The 18,490-nt window shown below is 39.1% G+C and overlaps 1 pseudogene; it reads right to left on the bottom strand.

Annotated features, from left to right (window-relative positions):
* Nucleotides 1–3,460: 3,460 nt before the first annotated feature.
* On the bottom strand, nt 3,461–18,473 carry LOC148853651 (NF-X1-type zinc finger protein NFXL1 pseudogene; annotated as a pseudogene).
* Nucleotides 18,474–18,490: the final 17 nt, after the last annotated feature.

Genomic DNA, 18,490 nt, shown 5'->3' with positions numbered 1-18,490 from the left:
CAAACCCCTGGCCAGTTCGTTCCCTAGATCAGTTTTAAAAACCTTGTATAAAGATTTAGACAACACACAAACCAGTTGACAGGAGGCACATCTTTCTGCACCTGCACAAAGACAAGACTTGAGAAGACCAACAAGATGAAAAACTCTATTTCTAACTTTACGAAATAAGTTTGAATCAGGCTTCTCGTGCCTTTTCTTTAACAGAAGAGTCTAAAAAGATTACCATCTGAACATAAAGACACACCAAACAGGGTCATAATTAAAGGATCTTATCTTTAAAGATCTAGACCATTTGGTGAGCATCCTAATCTATCATAGTCTACATGAAAGCTTTAGGCACTCAAAGATAAAGTTTAATTGAGCTTTTTAGGGCTTCCAAATGGCCATTTTGGATTTTCATAAACTTTTTAGGGCATAGATCTTTTAAACTTTTGTCCTTCATTATCAAATAAAGACAAAAGTTTAGTATCCCAAGCTATGAAAATCCCAAACGACCATACCAAAAATGCCCCCTATTTAGTATGTGGACCTTGGAAATTGCAGCTGTGAACTTGTGACCGACCAGGACCACCACCATTGGATCGATTCCATCTTTCATAAAAATAAAATTCACAATCGGATGGATTCCACCTAAGGCCACTGTAATCCCGTGTATTTGACAAAAAAAGAAAAGGAATTCGACAACTCATTCACACTTTTGTCCTTTTGCAATTTAAAAGGCTCCATGGCCAGGATGATAGTACATTGCACACAAAATAAACCAAGGCCAGCCCATTCCAACGCTGGTCCTCATTGGCTTATACTCAGGCCCAATACTAATTTCGTCAGAGCAGTCCAAGCCCAGCCGAACTAACCAGCGACATTCTGCATTCCTGTACAACTAATCAACTATACCTAAAACTAAAAGCTACCAACGCCCAACGATGACAAATTACATGATTTACTGATTCTGTTGCATTATTAAAAGAAAAGGGAAAAACCCTTCGACTAAGATAATACAAAAACAGGTTCTCTGGTCAACTCCAAATACAAGCAACTTGCTTACATTCAATACAATTCATTTCGCATAATTCTAACATATGATTAGACAATAAATGTTGGTTAGCACCCCTTGTTAAACAAAAAATGATCAATCAGTATCAAACATGAAGTTACTTGCAGTGATGCTTGAAAACTCGGCATCAATCTAGTTCTCTAGATTGACCACCAACGTAAATCACATTGTAATCATCCTGATTCCTAAAACACCTAATAGATGACCTTGTTTTGTTTCAGAAATGGAAAAAAGAAAAGAAAACAAGATGGGCATATATTATCAAACTCAGGGAGACTGCTTTTCTCATGGTTGATTGCAATTTATTGCTTCTTCTTAAAATTGAACTGCATATTGTGAAGAATTTGGGAAACAGCCTCAAAAATAATTCGTAGCTAAGATTAAAAAGGGGAGAAATCACGTCATATACCCAACCATATCAACTCTGGTTCTCAATTTTTGGTCAACAAACATGGATGATCCTCCATTATAGGTATGCAAATGGAATGGTGTCACAGGCCTCAGATCCCTAAAAAAGCAAACAACATGAGAATCACTAATAGAAGAGCACATCAATGTGGATAATAATTAACCAACTGATGGTGGGACAAAAATCTGCATTCACATTTCTATGTTAGCTATATGGGACAACCACTAGTCATTTTGACAATGTGCTTCCTGGTAGTTTTGCATAATAAAAGATCAGCATACATTCTTAGGAACCAAGACTTCCCTCTTGTAAGCAGCCACTAAAATGCCATTGCCCCATTTTGGTCCCAACAATCCAGGGTCTTGGAAAGGGTGGACTAATACAGATCTAACCTCGAAGTCTAAGACATCTTCACATAAAGTGGCTAATTTAGACTAGAACCTGAGGTCCTGAGCCCAAGGTTTTATCATCATTACAAGCAATGGTCCCTCAAAAAGTCAACCCAATGTTGATCCCTGCCATCCAAGTTCTTGGAGGGGCAGGCTGCGTATGGACATAACATTCATCATTTTGTGCACTTAGTGGCCACTCTGAGACTCATATCCACATTCTCATGCTTGTCAGCTTGAGATTTTACTATTGCACCAAGCAATGTCACTTCTTGTACACAGTGGCTCCACATTTGAAATAAAGATTGCCCATCAGGATCCCTTATATTTTCATCTTTCTAATTAAATCCACCCCCACCAAAAAGAAAGAGAAAAAAGAAATGGCAAAATGGTTCTCCATATACAACAGATACTTGTAACCGATTTGATCTAATAGAAACAGAATACCTATACAATCTAGCTTTGAATTTAATTCAACATGTTAAATGCTCCTCTTTTATAAAACCAAGTTATGATAAACAAATACAAACAGTTGGCTTTTATCATCACCAGAACAAGCCAACAGACATCACAATAGGGTTCAACATTCACAACCCCTATGTCCATGAGTTGTAAGGTCAGGGTTCTCATATATCTGTGCAATATATGAGCGCAACAATATGTTAAATGTCAGATCAAGGAGACAGTTTAATTGTGTCTTACCTATTCTGCTGAGCTAGAATTTGTATCAAGAAGTTACCCTATCCAACAGTTTTGGAACTGTTGTTAGAAAGGGGTAATTAAATTTCTCATAAGAAATACTTGAAAAACTTAGTATCTCAGGCGTAGACATGTACGAAAACAATCAATCAATTGAGAAGTCAAAGACTCTGGACAATTGACTTAAAGATAGTACTATTACCGGCACATGTGATTACAGCCAATCTGCAAAGACAAATTTCATCTAGGAAACCTACTTTAGTTAGCCATGGCCAAATACAGCTATATCTATTGTCACAGTCCAACAGAATCAATTGTGCATAAAAAGAATCCAGACCAAAAATAGAGACTATATTTATTCATTTAAACTACTATTACTAAATGCATGCCAAGTCCATCTCTATCTCATCAATAATAGGACACACACATGTATGTAAGAGTACATGCATGTATAGAGAAAAAGAGAAAACAACAGACATTTTACATTTTTAGAAGTCAATAACACGTGCACCAAATTGTAAACAAATTAGATGGCAGACCAATTTGTTGTGCACGGTTAAATCCAAATCCATATTTCCCCTTTCCAAATTTTAAATGTTCATAAGAATTGCAGGAAATAAGATTAGACCCCCAAAACCATGAGGCAATTGGAGTTATAGAAGAACGGCAAGGACCAACTAGATACATATTAGGAAAAAAGAATATCCAAAGTGTATTACTTCTTTCTAAATCATCATAGTATTTTGAGTTGGCCAGGAAAAAAATATTACAAGCCCCACAGACCCCAAACAAAATCGAAGAAATAAAAGAAAAAATCATTTATTAGCCAAATTTGCATGATGAAATCCTTCAGCTAAAACTGGCATGATTAGATTTCCACATTGAAATCCCATACTAGCATAAATCTTCCCTTGAATTATCAAGGCTGATTCACCTTGAGAAAATCAAAGCCCCCAAAACATAAAATAATCCCTGGAAGGCATATAGATCGATCAAAAAAGAGAAGTAAAGCATATAGTGCCATAAATGTTTCTCTACCATCTCCTATATCTCCTCTCTTATTCAAAAGCTTTGTCCCAATCATTTGCTACTTCAGACAACTCCGTTTCATTAATGGCTCCTTGAGGTTGTCCTATTGAATTTGAGCCACATGCATTCAGTTCCAGCTCTGCAGTGGAAGAACTTGAAATACCACAGTTACCTTTAACCTCAACTCCAGCCGTGGAGGTAGTGGCTGAACATGAGACTGCATCTGGATCAAGAACGTTCCAACGGTTGCTTGAAGCAATAATTGGAGCTTCCTTCCCTTTCCATACAGACCCTTATGTGTCAGTCACAACATGAGACCAGTCTTCACCACCCCAAGAATCTTCTCTCCAGCTAGATTCCTGCACAACAGCCTTCTTCCACGGATTGCCCTTGATACCAGAAACTAGACCTCCACCCTTGGCAACTCCTATTCCTCCCCATGCATTGGCACCAAAAGATGGAGTTGATGCCCAACCATTCTGAAGAACCACAACAGTACCATGATATGTTGACCCATGATCTAACCGTCTTAAAGCAGTTGCTGCCCTAGCAGGATCACTAAATACAGCCAAAAGCATTTTTTGTTGAGATTGCTTAGATAGGGGTATTTTTGGAACTTTTTCTCTTCCTTGTACTATTTTTGTATTTGGGCGCCCAAGTAGGGGCTTCCTTGTAATTACTATTTTCAAAGTATAAAGTTATTTTTTTAGGGTGTGAACAGTGAAAAGAACACACCTCTCCTCTTGCTTTCTCTCTTCTAAACCCTAGTTTCAACTTTTGTTTGTCAACTTGGTATCAGAGCGGGTAAGGGAACTTGGAGTACCTCTCTTGCAGATCCTCTCTCACAAGGTGAACTGCTGATGTCAGACCACCGTCGGATGATGTCAGTAGTCCGTACAGGTGTCGGCAACAATCAATGAAACTTACATGGTTTGATTCGCCCTGGTTTTAGAGGAATTTTGGTATGACTCTTGCCCTCATTCGAAGCTTCTATGATTTTTAGTGATTTTTTCAAGGGGAAAATCGCAGAAATTTCAGATCTGATGTCGAGCCTTGTACATCATGTTTAATGGCTTCTTTTGCTGTAAAACTTAGGCCGTTCAGGTCGTTTTACTCTTTGGGAATGATAGAAAGTGGTCTCATAATTTTCTGAGCCCTATATAATTTTTGGGAGTTTTTTTTCTCCCTTTATATTGCCACCAATTTGGTTTTTTGGCCTTCTTTTGTATCTTAACCGTGTGGTGACCTTGGTTCTTGGGTTTGTGGCTTTGGTCAAGTATTAGGGGTCTTTTTGGTTAGCTAGAAAGTGTCTTCATAGAATATGGAATCATCTAAGGATGTTCAGATGGTTTCCAATGTGTTCTCGGGAAGTGCAGATATTGCTAGTAGTAGGATGATAACTACAATTAAACTTGATGGAACCAATTTTTTAGAGTGGTCTCAATCTGCTAAACTTACCATTACTGGGAGAGGCAAACTAGGATTCATCACATGAAAGGAGGTGAAGCCAAATCTTGAAGACCCGAAATTTGCAAAGTGGAAACAGGATAACTCCTTTTGTAATGTCATGGCTGATTTGCTCAATGCAACCTCATATTGCTCGAAACTACATATTTCTTCCAATGGCCAAGGATATTTGGGATAGAGTTGTTGCCACTTATTTACAAGTTAACAATACAGATAGAGTGTACCAACTTCGGAGGGAAGCTTGTAGTATGCGCCAAGGGGAGAGATCTATGGCTATGTATTTCTCTTCTCTACAATCTATTTGGGAAGAAATGGATCACTTGAAAGCACTTGTATGGCAAGACCCTGAAAATGGTGAGCAATATCGAAAGTACATAGAAGAGAATAGAGTCTTTGATTTCTTGGTTGGGTTAAATCCAGAGTTTGATTTTACCAGGCAACACATTCTTAGTGCTGCCAATGTCTCTCTTGCTTCCGCTTACTCCCTTCCCCTGTGCAAGGGGAAGAAAGTCGAAGGACCACCATGATGCAACCTCTTATGATTGATCACTCTGTTTTTATGTCATCTCGACCCAAGCAAAATACTAGCAAGCACCCTATTACTGAGAAGGCTGAGGATGTTATTTGTGATTATTACAAGAAGCCAAGACACACTAAAGAAAGGTGTTGGAAGCTCAATCCTCATTTAAAGCCAGAAAAGTATAGAACCGGGAAGAAGGGCAATGCTCACTTGGCTACAATTGGTAATGGTGCTCAACCTTCTTATGTGCTTGACTCCTCTAACGTAATGGACAAACTTATGAATATATTGTTGCAGTTGGAAAAGGGTGGTACATCCTCCTCATCTGGTTCTGGACCTAGTAAACCATCTAGTTCATATGCCAAAACAGGTAATGCACTTGCTTGTTCCATATCTTTTAGCCCATGGATTGTAGACTCTAGGGCCAATGCCATATGAATGGTATACCCTCACATTTTACCTCATATAAGTTAACCCCAAGAAAGGGGTCATGAAGTTTTTTTTCTACCCATTGCTTAGTGACTTTTTTTTCTACCCATTGTGTTTTCAGGACCTAAGCACGGGGAAGATGATTGGAAGTGGGCATGAAATTGATGGAGTCTACCACTTTGATATACCTTTAGAGCATGGACTATCAAGCCAGACTGAGTTTTGTTCAAATGAAAAAATGAGTTTTGAAATTATGGCATTGTCATCTTAGCCATATGTCTTTCAATTCTGTAAAACTCTTGTTTCCAAACTTGTTTGACTCTGTGCCAAAGTTGAATTTTGAATGTGAAGTTTGTCATTTGTCCAAACAATGTAGAACCACATATTTTGCAAACAGTAAAAGAAGTAATGTTGCTTTTCATTTGATCCATACTGATGTTTGGGGCCTATATGCTATCCCTTGCATGGGTGGGTATAAATATTTCATCCTCTTCATTGATGACTACAGTCGGTATACATGGCTCTACTTGATGAAAAGTCGGGATGAAATTCCTATGATTGTTCAAAACTTCATGAATATGGTAGAGACAACTTGAGAAAAGAGTGAGAATAATAAGATCTGACAATGCCAAAGAATACTTTGAATTGAACATCAGTTGTATAGATTTCTTGAAGATCAGGGTATTATTCACCAAAGTTCATGTAGTCATACTCCACAACAAAATGGGGTGGTTGAAAGGAAGAACAAGCATGTCGTTGACGTTGCTCGTGGTCTACTGTTTCAAACTCATGTTCCCACTCGTTTTTGGAGTGACGTGTTGAGACAGTTGTGTATCTTATTAACAGACTCCCGTCAAGGGTCCTAAACCTTCATTCTCCTCATCAACTTCTCTTCCCCGATGAACCTCCTTTTAATCTACACCTCAAGATCTTTGATTGTGTTTGTTTTGTTCATGATATGAGTCCTTTCCGGCGTAAGTTTGATCATTCCTTAGTTAGTTACTCTCCAGTCCAAAAAGGCTATAGATGCTTTGATTCCTTATCTGACAAGAGATATGTCTATAAAGATGTTACCTTTTTGGAGTCATCTTCCTTTTTCCAGTCATCCTATCCTTCTCTTCAAGGGGAGAATGCGAGTGAAGATCAGACACCCTTCTGTCTTCCTGTTCCTACCTCTATTCCTCCCTCTCTTCCTTGTAACGATGGTATTCTTTCTCCTCATCCTCATCCTCCTCCTCCTCCTCCTATGTATCGACCTCGGTCCTGGCAACAGTTTTTCATCAGGCGCAGTAAGATGGTAGCTCCTGAAGCTGAATGCCCATTGATGAAGGAAGATTTGGCCCGACCTCGTAATTACGCAACACGTGGCAAAGGCAACAGCTCGGCACAACAGCACGCCTAAGGCGCGAGCACCAAAGGGAGGAACCAGCGGTCCGAACTCCCTACCAGTAGCCCGAACTCACTACTAGGAACCTGAACTCTCCCTTGGGCCCCAAGTCAAACCCGAAATGGCCTGCCCTATGGCAGTTCGGAACACACCCCGCCGAACTGGCCTGCCTTATAGCAGTCCGGGACACACCTCACCAAACTGGCCTACCTTATAGCAGTTCAGGACACACCTCACCGAACTGGCCTGCCTTATAGCAATCCAGAACTCACCTCACCGAACTGGCCTGCACTATGGCAATACAGGACATACCTCCAAACTCAAGACTTCACCTCGCTCACCACTCCAGAACTCCGCCTCCAGGACGCCAAATCGAACAAACCGTACCATGCCTGACACCGAGGAAGTTCGTACCCAGGGGCGGCACACCTGATTGACTTGGGATCCGACGCTTGACAACCGCACTTCAAACGGCCACCTGCCACCGCCACCTGACACCGCCATCTCCAGTTACAGAGACGGCTCCGACAAGGAGCAGTGGCGGTTCTGTCCCAACAGAAAGGATGACACCCGAACTGGCAGAAACAAAGATAATCATACCCGACCTGATAGAGGCCTCGGAGTGAGTGCGCGAAGTGGTTATAAAAGACCCCCTACCCCCAACAACAAGGTATGTGAACCTTGCGCCATCTGGTCTTTACTTTGCCATTGAGAATACTAACTTGAGCTTCGGAGTCATCTCACCGGGTTCCCCCCGGAGTTCCCTCATCTTCTCCGTTTCAGGCTCCCCGTTGCTTTAGTCAAAGGGAAAATCGTTGACAACTAAGACCGGCCGGATTGCGCTCCATCACCCATCATAATCTGATTCCCTAGACTCAAGTAATCTTAAAGCTCCTAACAATCCTATTATTGATTCTGACCTTGATCTTCCTATTGCCATTCGAAAAGGAAAAATGACATGTAGCAAGTATCCTATTACTAACTATGTGTCTTATGATGCTCTCTAACCTTCCTATTATGCCTATATTTCTGCCATCTCTTTTGTTTCCATCCCTCGCAGTGTTACAAAGGCAATGTAGTCCCCTCATTGGAAAAAAGCTATGAACCAAGAAATTGAGGCCCTAATAAAGAACCAGACTTGGGAGGTTGTTCCTTGCCCAAAAGATAAGATTCCTATTGGGTGTAAGTGGGTTTATACTGTTAAGCACAAGGCAAATGGCTCAATTGAGAGGTATAAAGCTCGACTTGTAGTCAATGGATACACTCAAACTTATGGCATTGATTATCTAGAAACCTTTGCTCCGGTTGCTAAAATAAACTCTATTCATGTGATCATGTCTCTTACTGCCCATTACTCTTGGCCTTTATATCAAATGGATGTAAAGAATGCCTTCCTTAATGGGGACTTCCAAGAGGAAGTGTATATGGACTTACCACCTAGGGTAAGTTTTCCTAACAGTGATGAAAAAGTGTGCCGCTTGAAGAAGTCTTTGTATGGGCTAAAATAGTCTCCAAGAGCATGGTTTGACAAGTTCAGGAATGCCATCTTAAAGACTGGGTTTGCTCGATCTCAGGCTAACCACACCTTATTCATTAGAAGAGTCGATGGTAGAGTAACAATGTTGATAGTATATGTTGATGACATTGTTATGACAGGTGATGATATCACAGGTATCTCTCAATTAAAGGCATTGAAGTTGCAAGATACAAGAAGGGAATTTTTCTGTCACAAAGGAAAATATGTACTTGATTTACTTCATGAAGTTGGGAAATTAGGGTGTAAGCCTGCAAAAACTCCAATTGATCATAACAAGTTGAGTTCCACTGAAGGAGAAGTTCTTCCAGACAAGGGAATATATCAGAGATTGGTAGGTCGTCTTTTGTATCTTTGCTTGACTAGACCTGACATATCCTATGCTGTTGGAGTGATTAGCCAATATATGCATAAACCCAGGACATCCCATATGCAGGCAGTTAACAGAACCTTAGCCTACCTGAAAGGATGCACTGGTAAAGGGATGTTGTATTCCAATCACGGCCATCTAAAGATTGAAACTTACACAAATGCTGATTGGGCAGGGCCCATTGATGATAGAAGATCTACATCTGGTTATTGTGCCTTAATGAGAATGCAATGTGGTTTCATGGAGAAGTAAGAAATAATCTGTGGTTGCTCGTTCTAGTGTGGAGGCAAAGTAAAGGGCAATGACTCATTAAGTGTCTGAGCTACTCTGGTTGAAGACCTTATTGACTGAAATGGGCATCCAAGCAGATTTGCCTTCCTTTTGTAAGGTCAGAAGACCAACTAGTTGATTGCCTTACTAAAGGTGTCCACCATCCAAAGTTTGCTAAGAACCTTGACAAACTGGGCATGATTGACATATATGCTTAGCTTGAGGGGGAGTTTTGAGATTGCTTAGATAGGGGTATTTTTGGAACTTTTTCTCTTCCTTGTACTATTTTTGTATTTGGACGCCCAAGTAGGGGCTTCCTTGTAATTACCATTTCCAAAGTATAAAGTTATTTTTTTGAGGGTGTAAACAGTGACAAGAACACACCCATCGACACATCTCCTCTTCTTCTTCTTCTTCTTCTTCTTCTCTCATCTTGCTTTCTTTCTTCTAAACCCTAGTTTCAACTTTTGTTTGTCAACTTTTTTATCATTTAACCAAACCAACTCACACTCCCCACCAAACCTCAGGACTAGTGCACTTGTATCTACATCCCTTGGAAGATCTAGAAGAGACACAACAAGCCTCGGATCCATGTCAACCAAAGGATCAAGTGTTGGTGGAGGAGCCACATTTAAAGGAATATAAGCCTTTCCCTCGAGAATCAGTGCTGGAGCCTTGGACTTGGGGTGTAACAAGAACCACTAGGAACCGCTTTGGCTCCCATCCTGCTGCATTAACTGAATGCTTCCATCTCTCAGCAATTTGTCTTACTGCATCTCTCTTCTCCTTCAACATTGAACAAAAAACATGAACCCTTAGAACATTCATAGTACCTCCTTTACTCTTACCAAGCACTAAGAACTAGAACCGCTCTTCAATAGACAACACCCAATTTGGGTCACGTCGAAACAAGTCCGCAAGCAAATCAGAAATGGTGGAGTTTTCTCCAAGATGAAGGGCATCCAAATTCGGTGATGTGATCATCTGCAAGGACTCGTTTACGCTGCATTTTCTCACATTCATCGTCACAAACAAGCTTCCTCTGACCAAGTGGGACTTTCTTGCCATTTGCTTCCACAGGTTGAAGAGGCACTGGCAACTTCGCAATAACAGAAGCTTCAAAGATAGTATCAACATGAGAGCCACCTCCAACATCACAAGGGACTGTGGCAGTTATTCAACCACAAGAACAAGTAATTGTCATAGGGAAATCACATCTTAGATCAGAACAAGGTGCTAAGGGATGACAAACGGTTGTGCATGTATGCTTACAATCTCTCCTTGGAGCCCCACATATTTGCCCACAAGATGACTTTGAACCAGAAGATCCAGATGAAGAATCACAGGGTGGTGAGTGGCAGGTTTTTCCACAAGCATGCATGCCACATTGTTGTGTCTTGCCACATAGCTGACTACAACGAATATGTTCCTAGAACCACATGCCCACCTATGCACTCCTTTGCCACCGGAATTGAACAAGGTGGACAATCTCGAAAGTGGCAACTGTGTGAAGAGGGATGACCGTAAGGCTGAGGGACCGATCATGGCTGCTGACATGAAGGAGGGGGTGTACCACAAGGCAATGGAGTTGGAATTGAAGTCTTCCCACAAGCACAAGTCAGATCAGTGAAGATGGTTTCAAGGCAAGGTGGGCAGTGGGCGTTGTGGCAGAGGGACTGACAAGAATGCTGCCCACACCTAAGCTTCTTCCCACAGATCATTGAGCATAAGTGTGGATCCCAATCACCCACTATCCAATTGTTGAAATTAGAGAGAGGACAACACCTTTCGCTGCATCTATGCCTCCCACAATTCTTGTTCTTCCCACAAGGTTTCTCACAGACGAATTTATCCCTCTCTTCAATTGTTCTATAGCATTCAACAGTACGAGAAGACGATCCACAACAGCATTTTTGGTTGACGAGAACCAAACAAGGTGCACAATCCCCAACATGGCAAACATCCTTACAGTTGTGAACTCCACAAGGAAGGAATTTAGCACATGTTTGCGAACAGGTCAGAATAGGGCCCAAACAACTCTGTCTTTCCTTGTGTAACTTTGTTTTACCACAGCAGCAGGTCTTAATACTCCACGGCATTAATTCACAATCCCCACATGGGCTAGGATGACAAATCTCTCCGCATACGTGATTTCCACAGGCAAGCTTCTTTTGGCAATAGGAGTTACATGAAAAAACACCGTCATTTGCTGATACTTCACCCTTCACAGCCATCTCTCCGCAAAGAACAACTTCCGTGCTTTTCCTGCAGAAGCATGACGCATTGGTGAGAAGTGAGAACCTGACAAGGATCACATAGCCCCGTGTGGCAAATCCTTCCGCACCGATGACGCCCACATTCAAGTAGGTTATTGCAGTTTTGTCCGCAAGAAAGAACATTTTTCTAATCGAAGCATCTTGTGGTGATTGTTTTTTTTTTTTCCCCGCAAGCACACAGGCGCGGACGAGCAAAAGCTTTACAAGGAAGGCATGGACCCGGGTGGCACTGCAAGACACAAACATGGGGGCAGCGATCGTCGTTCATATCGCTATTGCTCGAAACTTCTTTCTCTAGAGGCTTCCCACACGGCTCTCCGCGGGGTGTCAAATATAAATCATATGGAGGATCAGGGTGCTTCCCACAAAAGCAAACGTATCGAATCTGTTTAGAGTTGAGGAGCTGTACAGATTGGCAACCAGGGCACCGCCAATTTGAGCCTTGATTCTTTCTCCACGGACAAATCAATAGAAGTCGGTGCTCGAGCCCATTTCTTGATACGGTTGAGACGGAAAATGGAGTAACAACAGGAACAGGACCATATTGGAGCGGACCACCGGAGTCTGGACCATATCGTAACAGATCATGCATTCGACAGTCCCCTTTGTGAGCTTGTCTTGAATTTCCTGCACAAGCTGCGGCATATTCAATCCCTTGGGCGCGTGATTCTCCGCTTCCCTCCGCGGATGAGAAGGCCGGGCAACATAGCTTCTCTGAATGAAATCACCTCTATGCCGACTCTCTGGCGGGGCAGAACTATAATTCGAGTCTCCGCCATCGCCATTAGGGTTTGAATTAAAACTCAACGGAGGGTTCACAACGGTAGCAGTAGATGCCCTTGGAACCCACTCTTGGCGAGTAGTACGAGCATGAATTCGGGATCCGCCCCTTCGATCAGTGCGGGGTTGAAAGCTCGTACTCGTAAACGGACTGAAACCCTGGGTTCAACCCCCACAAGTTTCTTGTCGATGTGAATTGAACCAACTGGAATATGAATAAAATCAAATCCAACTCAAACGCAGAAAGGGACGCCCAAATAACCCTAGCCGTGATCCCTTCTCTACTGTTCAATACAAACCAATAAAACAAAGAAACTACTCAACGGTTAGATTCAGTTCGAAACTAAAGAATCCAAAACGAATTGAATTGAAATTATAACATAGAAGAGTTGATGAATTACATTACCTGAACCTGAGAGAGAGAGAAAATAACTCTTTGGGTTGGGTCTTTGACAGAGAACAAAAAGAGTATGTGCTTTTAAATGGCATACGAGAGACAACGACGGTGAAGGTTGAAATGTTGTATTCATTTTTTTTTAATTTATTTATTGATAATTTGATATTATATTGATCTTATATTTTTCTGGTTGCTTGGGCAACACAGACGATTTGCTCTTTCTTCGTGGTCTACCAAGAGCGAGCGTGGCGCTGGCACATTGCGCAACGAACGAAACGTCCAATAGTCAAAGCTGTGGCAAACTGGCAACTGCTTCATAAGGCATGCCTGCCTCGAGATGGTGGGTGAAAGAGCCCAATAGTAATAATACTCGAGCTTGGGCCTAAAATTGAGCTCGTTTGGCTAAACGAGCATGAGCCTATTAGTTTGTATGGTTCAACCCATGGTTTTTAAAACAGAACTGGATGGTTGGATCGGACCGATCATTCCGTTTTACTCCAGAACCATTATTTTGTCAAAAATCATTGATTTGGTTAGCAAATTGCTAATCCAGGCATTTGAATCATTTGATGGTTTGACCGTTTTTTATTTTTTTGTTAGAATGAGTCATCCATTCAATTTGAACGATTGGACCGTTTGACACATAAACTGGACCCTTGATCAGTTCATTGTTCAATTCGGTTTTAAAAACGTTGGTTCAACCTGCATTAGTTGCATACAAATAAACGATTAATATGATATTACCATGTGTAAAAATTGCCCTAAATGTTTCATTAATGATAGCTATTTGTTTTTAGGGGGCACCAAAAATGTATAAATAAGTTATGTTAAATAAAGATTAAATTTTTCATTGGTACATGTTTCATAAAGTTTAGTTATCATATACACTTAAGTAAATAAAACACAATTGTCACATACCATTTTATCATTAGCTCGTATGTTTTTTCAAAATGCATTTCATCCATTATTTCACCATAGATTTTGCATATGAAGTATTATATATTTATATTAAATATTATGCATTTAATGACATAGACCAAAAGCTTGGCTTGTGTCCAGCCCATGATCACCACTGGGATTTAACAACTCGTATAGGATGGTCAATCTCAATTGAGCTTAAACTGGCCCGACCTACTCCCTAAATCAGGCATTTAGGATCACAATTTATCGCATCGTAAAAAATAAAAAAAAAGGGTAAATTAGAGATCAATATGGTTCATGTATTTTGGATTAATCTCACCCTTAATTTCAAAATATGTCAATACAAAACTGTGAATTTAGTCCAAAATCATTAACCGATGCTAAACGACATTTGTAAGGACATAAATGACATTTAGGTGTCATCTAATTCTCTTTATGAATTAAATACACAAAAATTTTGTCACTTCGGAGTGGGGTATTTATGAACTAAATACACAAAAACTGTCAATAATTATACAAAAATCACAAAACAATACAAAACCAGACATAGACCATATAAATCAAAAGCCCGGCTCGGCTCCGGCCCATGATCACCATGGGATTTAACAACTCGGGTAGGATAGGTCAATCTCAATCAGACCTAACCCAGCTCGACTTGCATAGAAGTGTAAATCAGGCCAAGTTATGCCAGGCCTAGCATGGAGGTCCGTGTCGTGCTGGGCCAGGGGTTTGAGGCTCATGGGTCGGCACGACATGGCATGAGGCCCGCACATCGGCATGACTTGCGGGCCGCACTCGGTCCGCTCGGAATATAACCGTTGCCCCCCCCCCCCTAAAGGGGCCCAACAACTAGTTTCAACTTTTTTGTAGGGGGTTACAGAAATACCCCTCAAACAACCATATTATGGGGTATTTCTGCATTTTGCTTATGGGGGTTAAAAAAATGACATAAATGCCCCCCAACAACTATATAACAACCAATTTAGGGTTTTTTTTTTAATGATCAAAATACCCCTCTCAACAACTAAATAACAACTAGTTTTTTGGGTATTTTGGGCAATTGAGTTATGTTCAATTCCTATAAATAGCTCTATCCTCCACCATTCCCATTACACCAATTCAACAATTCTCTCTTTGATTAGTTGATTGTCTAATTCAGCATTCTCCAATTCTCAAGTCTCAACTTTATTGAAGTTTCAACTTTCAACAAGAATAAGGCTTGCTCAACCATCATCTCAAATATCTCAATTTGGGAGGCTTTGACATTGAAAGGCTTCAACTATTGAAATAAAGTTGGGATTTTGAACCAACAATCTAGGTAAGTTGAATTAGATTAACTTTTATCTTTTTATAATTAAAAAAAAAATTAACTCTTCTGAAAACCAATTTCCCAACATGTTCACCATTAATGATATTCAATCACATCATAATAGTGTTAGCACTAATGCAATTGATGTCGATGGAAGTAGAACTTTCACCCCCAGTACTGATACTAGGGGAAAAATGAGGGCTTCTAAGTTGAGTAACCTAGTTTGGAAAATTTTCAAAGTGGAGGATATTGAGAGGATGGGGAAATGACCGTTTGCAAAAAATGTAGGAATAATTTTAGTTATTGTAGCAAGGGTGGTACGGGTCATTTGAATAGACATCTGCTCATACATGAGCGATAAGAATGAAGGGAGAGAAACAACGCAAACATAGATTGGGAGGGGGAGTAATTTTGGTACTTTTAAATATTCACAAGAAAAAATAAGACAAGAACTTGCTAAGTATATTGTACATGAAGAACAACCACTTATATTAGCTGAAGATCCAAAAGCTAAAAAAATGGTTGCATAGTTCTATAAACCACAATATAAAAATGTTTATAAGAATACTATAATAACTTATTTTTAAAAAATTATTTATTCATATAAACAAAATTTAATTTATTTTTTAGTAAATCTTAATTCTAATGTTGCAATTACTTCGGATGTTTGAACATCCAAATTTAATATTATATATGTTTGTGTTATCGATCATTTCATTGATGAAATTTGGATTTTGAATAAAATAATTTTAAGTTTTATTAGGCTTGAATTGCCACATATTGGCCCAGCTATTGCTGTTAATATTTCAAATACTTTGCATGCTTATGGAATAGAAAATAAATTAGTTTTGATAATGCCAACAATAATGATTATGCAATAAATATTTTAAAATCTCAATTAAAACCAAGCTTAAATGGTAAATTATTTCATATTAGATGTGCATGTCATATCTTAAATTGATGTATTTAAGATGCCTTTAATATTATTTTTACTCTTATTTTAAAAACTAAAAATTGTATTATATATATAAAGAGTTTAGGGGTAAGAAAATAATAATTTAAATATTTATGTAAAAATGATGGTTTAAAATATAAACATTTTATATTAAATGTAAAGCATTGGTGGAATTCTACCTATGCTACGTGAGAAAGTTGTATATTTCACAAGCAATCTTTTTTTTTTTTGTTTTTATAATTTAAAAATGCCTAATGATATGATATTTGAGGAAGACTGGCAGTATGCATAGGAGATTTTTTTTTAAACATTTGTATGATGCAACTAATGAATTATCTGAGATTTATTATCCGACTAGTTATAATTTACCTTATCAATTAATGACAAATAGTGATTGCTTTGCAAAACATATAAATAATCAACAATTTCAATGTATTGTTAAAATTGTAGAAAATAAGTTTAAAAAATATTGGGAGAACATTTCTCCCATTTATTGTTTAACTACAATATTAGACCCTAGGATTAGGAAAGATGGTTTAGATATTTTACTTTAATCATATTGTGAAAATATGAAATTTGATATATGAAATAAAAATGAAGAAATTAATAATTTATTATTTGAAATGTATAGTTTGTATGGATCTGAAGTTGTAGTAAATATTCCTACAACTTGTTCATCATCATCTTCTTCTTCTGACCTTGGGCCCAATAGTAGAAGAGAAAACCAAATTATTTAATAAGTAGAAGACAAAAATCTGCTAGTTCTACAACAAGTTCATTTATTGAACTTAATATTTATTTACAAGCAAAATTTTCTAATTTAGGTAAATGATCAAATAATTTTGATATTTTAGCCTAGTGGAGTGAACATTCAAAAAATTATCCGGTTCTCGCCACCATGACATGTGATCTACTAACCCCTCCGATGTTTATAGTTCCATTGGAGTTTTGTTTTAGTGTAGGTACCAGGGTGTTGAATGACAAAAGAAGCTGCATGAATGATGAGAGCATAGAGATGTGCATCTACTTTAAGGATTGGCTAGATGCAGAAGATATATTACAAGACAAGGGAGGGCATGATACTACACCGGATATTTCACCCGAAGCAGATGATGAAAGTCATGAATTTGACTACCTGTATAGAATTTTTTATTTTTTCAAAATATTGTAAATTTTTTAAATTTTGTTTATTTGATTTGATATATATATTTTTAAATTTTTAACAATGTAATTTTGTATTTTCAAATTGTTACCATATTGTATTATTTATATTTTATTAATTTATTCCATTTTCATATTTTCATTCATACAAGTATGCAATGATCCAATCATTATATTTGTAATTTGTACCATTCAAATTTAAATGAAATAAATTTCCTATTTTTCTTTCAATTTGTTAATACATAATTCGTATTTCAAATTGGTTAAGTGTTTTTTTCATTTATGTGTTAGATAACTTAGATTTCTTAATTTTTTAAATAGTTCCTAATTCCCAAAGTTCAAAGAAAAAGATATTTTAGTTTTAAAATTTTACTTAGAAAAAGAAATCAAAAATTTCCCCAAAAAAAAACCCAGTACAGTTCAGTTTGGCCTAGGCCCAAGGCCTGCCCTGTGGCCTAGCCCAATACGGCCCAAACCCACAATGGCCTGAACCGGGCCCGCAGCATGGCACAGCCCGCCTTTAGCATGGGCCACACACGGGTAGACCTATTCATGGGCCAACCCGGCCCCCGGATGGGCTTGAGCGTGGTTATAGGCCCGCAGATTTAAATTCGGACCAAAAAGCCCGGCCTGCAATAAATTCGAGCCGGGCTCGGGTTTTGTCAAAATAGCTCGGCCCAACCTAATATTAGACTTAAAGTGAGTAATGTGATTATATCCATTTGAATAATTTTTTTGATTTAAGAATGTAAAACTGTGTTTTAAAATATAAAAGAAAGGGGAAAAAACCATATTGTAGGCCCATTGTTTATTTAAATAGGAAAAAAACTATCTAAATTTTTAATTCTAATTTGAATAGGAAAAATTATTTTTTTGTTTTTATTAGGTCAGGCTTCGGGCTCGGGCTCGGGCTTTGAGCTTTTTATCAAGACCAGGCTCGGGCCCAATTTATAGGCCCGTTGGTCGGGCCGGGCTTGAGCTTAGACCTAATATATTTTCCTTAATGACAAGTAAAAGCCCATCCCGAACTCGGCCCGGTCCGGCTCATGAACAGGTCTATACACGGACTGTGCCGTACCGACCCGGCACGACCCACTTTACGCATCTATACCTGCATCCCGTATCAGAAATTCA

This window comes from Nelumbo lutea, chromosome 4, assembly GCF_056320005.1.
Source record: "Nelumbo lutea isolate HS-2025 chromosome 4, American lotus-T2T, whole genome shotgun sequence".
Taxonomy (NCBI): domain Eukaryota; kingdom Viridiplantae; phylum Streptophyta; class Magnoliopsida; order Proteales; family Nelumbonaceae; genus Nelumbo; species Nelumbo lutea.
Note: the sequence above shows the minus strand (reverse complement) of the source record. Positions and strands in the feature narration are given on the sequence as shown.